This window comes from Nicotiana tabacum, chromosome 2 (assembly GCF_000715075.1).
Source record: "Nicotiana tabacum cultivar K326 chromosome 2, ASM71507v2, whole genome shotgun sequence".
Lineage (NCBI taxonomy): Eukaryota > Viridiplantae > Streptophyta > Magnoliopsida > Solanales > Solanaceae > Nicotiana > Nicotiana tabacum.
Window position 1 is genome coordinate 29,754,832 of NC_134081.1, and position 6,000 is coordinate 29,760,831.

Sequence of the window (6,000 nt, forward strand, 5' to 3'; positions counted from 1 at the left end):
TTCGCATCTGCGAAGGACACCCCCTCGCAAATATGAGCCAAGCTTCGCAAATGCGAAGATACTCTACATGGCACAGTATCGTAAATGCGACTCCAGAACAACAAAAGTGATCCTTGACCAAATCGCAAAAGCGAACAGTTGTTCACAAATGCGAACCCCAGCCCCCTAGTTCACACTTCGCATTTGCAAGCCTGATATCGTAAATGCGAGGCTCGCAATTGCAATCAGGTTCTCGCAAATGCGAGACCTGCAACTTGACACCAGTAACAGTTGATACTCAGCTATTCCAAATCAGTCTGCAATGCATCCAAAACTCACCTGAACCCTTCGGGCTCCAAACCGAATATGCATACAAGTATAATAACATCATATAAACTCGCTCGCTACCTTAATCATCAAGATAACATCTAATAACAAAAATCGATCATCAAAACTCAAGATTTCAACTTAAAAACTCATTTTTCACAATCTTTCACACAATGCGCTGAAACGCGCTTGGGTCACCCGGAACCCCAACCTAGCATACGTACAAGTCCAAAAACGTCATACGAACCTACCAGATTCATCAAAATACCGATTCGAAGTTGTTTACTAAGAACATTTACCGTTGTCAACCCAAACCTTATTTTAAATCAAAAATTACTTTTTCTTTAAAATTTTACGTAAAAGCTTTTCGAAAAATAACACGGACTATGCACGCAAACCAATAAATATCAAATAATGCTATAGAGGACTCGAAACATGGAAATTAGATCTAGTTCTCAAAACGACCTATCGAGTTATCACATAAAGCTTGACTTTACGCTTGGTAACAAGGTAGAAGAGTAAAAAGTTATCTCTAAGAGACATAGTGGAGAATGAACCAGTGTAGAGAACAACCATCAAATCATATGTCTTCTTACGATAGGTATAATCACAACTTTAAGTAAATACATAAAAAAAGAAGGATTAAAAAAATAAAAAATAAAACAGAGCATCAAGAATTAATTTCTCTTGGTCCATCAAGACACATCATGAATAACTCTGTTTACCGATATTTTGGCATATCGAAAGAGATTTCCTAGTAGTTTTTACCTCTTTTAGGATTTGAATATGGTCTTCTATGATTCTAATCAAATTCCAAGAGTTCTTCGCATTCTTTCTTTGCAAGCTGAAGATGATCTGGATTCATGCCTGAATGACTGGCTTTTGTTGGATTGATGTTTTCATTCTTCTTGAAAGGGAGCTTGATAAAACAAACTCTTCGAGGCTCCATTTTTTTGGTGCTTAAGCATCACAAATTAATACTTTTTTTGTGCGCCAGATATTGATGAATGTACAGATCCAAATGCTAATTCATGTGAAAATATTTGTATAAACATGCCAGAAAGTTACAATTGCCCAAGTTGTAACTTCCAGTGGTAAAATTAACTCCATTGGACTCTATAAGGCCCAAGTTGCACAAAATCTCATGGAATCTATCCAAGAAGTCATGAGCATCAACTGTGAGATCACCATCAAAATGTGGAGGATCTAACTTTTGGAACTGATCCATCATCTTCTGATCATCAACAGACATAACAAGCCTAACCTCCAACCTAACTGCAATAATAGGTTGAACTACCCAACTGATAAATAGTTGAAACTCTCGGGGTCTGAAACATAGTAGTGGCCTACTTTAGAGTGTGAGTAGCTGGGGTCTGTGCTCCCCCTCCAGCCTGAGAAGTAGATGGGCCAGTAGGAAGCATCCTAACCTGAGCCAAACCCTTAAAGTAACTCAAAATCCATACCATGGTATCTTAAAGCACTAGAGTGGCAATAAATTCCTAGGGATCCTAAGCTGGACCCGGTGAAACAACCTGATTTAGAACCTTGTCTCCTAATGGAGCTATAGGTGGCTCCTCATAAACGGTTCTAGCACGAGCACGAGTAGCTGTGGGTGCTCCACCTCTAGGTTCTGTTGTATGTGCCATGTCTAGGCTTCATTCATACCTCTGTCTCAGCCTCTACCTCTAGTATCATCTGCAATCTTGGGTACTAGTTCTTGCTCGCCAGACATAGATAAACGTGTCCTCACTATCTGTGAGTGAATTGAAGAATAAAGATTAAAACTTCAGGATTAAACAAATTCGCACAATAGTGAGAAAAAGAAAGTAAAGTTTCCTAAATGTCCCATAGCCTCTCGAAGATAAGTATAGACATCTTCGTACCTACCAACAAGACTCTACTAAACATGCTCAAGACCCATAGAACTCATAAATCTAGAGCTCTGATATCAACTTTATCACGACAAAAATTCCACCAGTGATCTTGATGTCACCTAACCCCAACCCACTAGGTAAGCTAATAATCCCAATCAAGAAATGGGAAAAAAATAAAGGATAATGTGTTGACAAGATATAGATAAAGCATAAATAAGTCTCATAGCATCAACCAAATACAGAAACCACTACAACAATCTCTCAAAACTCAGTAGTACAAAGTCATGAACAACTAAATAGAGTGCAATTGAGCCTCAAATATAAAAGTACTATCTGAATCAAAATAAAAGTAGGATAGATAAGAAGGTAACTCCATAAGCTGTAAAGCAAGTACAACAGCTCACCACAAAGTCTCCAAATCAAGTTGCTAAGCGCCCTCTTGAATGACACTGTGACCAATACTAGGATCTGCACAAAAATATGTAGAAGTATAGTATGAGTATAAAATCAATGTGTACCCAATAAGTATCAAGTTTAACCCCGATGAAGTAGTAGCGATTTAAATAAAAGGGATATAATTTCATAACTTGATAAACTCATAATAATGTACAATAAACAAAAGAACAATTGAGGGATAACGGATATAAATAGTAAGGTACGTGGCCAAGAATTAACTATTAAGCATGCTTTCTAAGTAAGTTGATCAAGAACACAAGTAAGGCACAGTAGCAACATACATGGATGATATGCATCAAGTAGCATGTATATTCATGTCTCTACGTGAATTTACAATGTTGATGCATATGAGAGACTACATTTCTTCTTCAATCGGCACCTCCTAGGTGCCCACATAACTTCACACACACAACCCAAGGTAGAATGGGTGATCATGTGACGCCAAATGAATAGATCAAAATCTGTGTCGAGCATCATAGCTCCATAACAAATAATCAACATCTCAGAATCAGTCATCAAACTGCACAAAAATGTACCATCGTGCCCAATTATAATATAAGCACAGAACGTTCCATCGTGCCAACCTCAATCCATAACAAAGTACCATATGTAGAGATGGATGCATATGAACAAACAATTAAGCATATATGATGCATATGGACAGAGAAAATCAGCATGCAAAGATATATGCATATGTACAAGTATGACTACGACTACAACATATAATCCAACATACCGAATAGCCCTTCATATCAAAGTAAGCATAAAAAGCCTAGACATAATACCTAGCATAATTAAAGTTGCTCAAGAAGTCATACAAATAAATAAGGTATAGACAAAAAGAAATTTATCTCAAATAAGACATAAAGAAGCCTAAATTCTACCCTAAACATAGTGTAACCTTGCCTGCATATACGCTCGTCACCTCGCATATATGCTTGTCGCCCCCAAACATGTAATATTTTGCATATAAGTATTTTTATGAAAAATTTCCTCAAATCATTAGTTTCCAAATCTAAGTCCAAATCAAAGTTCAAATCCTCTTAATTTATGTTTTTAAGTTTGAGATAAAAATCCTATATTTCACTCTTTGATTCCATTTTATAGTTGCAAAAGTCCGTGTGGAATCAATGTTTATGAATAACTCTAAGTAAGAATTGCTTACCCTCAATATTGGAGTGAAATCCCTCTTCAAAATTTCCTCCTCCCATCCTCCAAAACTCAAAAAATGGTAAAAATAAGGTAAATTTCGAAATTTGGACAAAATATACCCCTGGCGGGAAAATTACTCATTGCGATATGCACCTCACGCAATCACCAAGACCAACAATTGAGGTCATCGTGACCATAACGCACCCCATGTGATCGCGAAGAATAGCCGCATGTACAACTATGCGATTACGACCCCCTGCAAGCATTCGCGAAGAACAAATCATTGTCTCCTAAATTCCTTCAACGTGATCGCAACCATAGGCCAAGTGATCGTGATTCAGTGATGTACATCAGAAGACCAACAATTGAATCATGTTCCAAAATGCTCCAAAATCACTTGAAACGGACCCGAGCCCTTCAGGGCCCCATCTAATCATCCTAACAAGTTTGTATACCCTAAGCAAACTTGTACACAAGCTCAAAATACTAAAAACAATATCAAAACTATTAATCAAACGTCAAACCAAAAAACCCAAACTTTCTTAAGCTCAAAATTCCAACTTTCAACTAAAAATGTTGAATCAATCCTAGGGCCATCCGAGACCTGAACCGAACACACATATAAGTTCAAAATCATCATACGATCCTATCGAGACCTTCAAAATATCAATCTGAAGTTGTTTACCCAAAATATTAACTTTGGTCAATTCTTCCAACCTCAAGCCTCTAGTTAGAAACTAAGTATACCAAATCAATCTCAAACCCCTCATGAACCAAATCACCTATACTCGCAAGTCATAAAATACCAAAGCAACCTACGGAAAGCATCAAAGAAAAGAATGGAGTTCTAGAACTCAAAACTACCAGTCAGATCATTACACAAAGGTTAATAGGGCTGATAGTAGCACTGGGGGGATTTATATCAAGATCCTTCGAAAGATGCCATAAGTTATTTTCAGTACTGAAGAAACAAAATGACTTTGAGTGTACTCCGAAATATCCGTAGGCTATGAAAGATTTGAAGAACTGCCTGGCAAAGCCACCGCTACTTTCAAAACCCTTAGATGGATAACAACTACTAGTCTACTTGGCAGTTTTAAAAGTTTCAATAAGTGCAATACTGGTCTGGGAGGACAAAGGTAAATATTATCCAATTTACTATGTAATCAAAACACTCTTAGACATAGAAACTAGATGCCTACACTTAGAAAAATTAGCCTTTTCACTAATAATAGTTGCCCAACAACTTACGCCTTATTTTCAGTGTCACCTTAATTTTGTAGTCGTAACTTTTTCATTAATAAGTATCCTTCACAAAATGGAGCTCTCGGGATGACACTCCAAGTGGAAAGTTTAGCTTAGTGAGTATGATATTTTGTGCCAATCCCGTACTACTATTAAGTCACAAGTCTTACCAGACTTTGTAGATAGCTTAGTACGAGTATACTCCTTAAAGCCAAAAAGGAATCAATTGTTGCTTCTAGAATAGTGCCTGTGTATGGACCCTCTATACGGCTAACCAATGTCAAAGGGTACAGTCTTGCTATAGTGCTAATTATACCATCCGAGGAAATTAGCACTGGACAAACTAGCCAGGGGACTTGGTACTGGACACTTCGAGTTGAAGAATGATTCTCAGCTGGTAGTCAATCAAATACAAGAAAAGGACGTTTCTCGAGAAACCAAGATGCAACCATATCTGAGAAGGGTTACCAACCTGTTGACTTAGTTTTGGGAATTTAAGATTCTGCAAATACCTCAAGAAGAGAATGTTGAGGCAGATGCGTTAGTAAACCTTGGTCAGCATCCAACAGGAATCCAAAAATAACTCAGTGTTCATCTGTTCCATTTTTCCATTGATCCAAGAAAAATTAAGATATGTTCAACCAACTTAACTTGGGATTGGTCTAATGAGTTTATTAACTATTTGCAGAATGGGACATTGCCCGAAGACAAGAAGGTGTCTCGACATCTTAAACTTCGAGCTACCTGATACTATCTTATTCAATGGTCCCTTTATACATGAAATTCAATGGTCCCTTAGCTAAATGCCTCGGACCAGTACAGATGGATTATGTGATGCATTATGTGATGCAAAAAGTCCATGAAGGAAATTGTGACAATTATTCTGAAGATAAATCTCATCAGAGTTGGATACTATTGGTCTCAGATGGAGGAATATATGCTGGAATTCATAAAAAAATGTGATAAG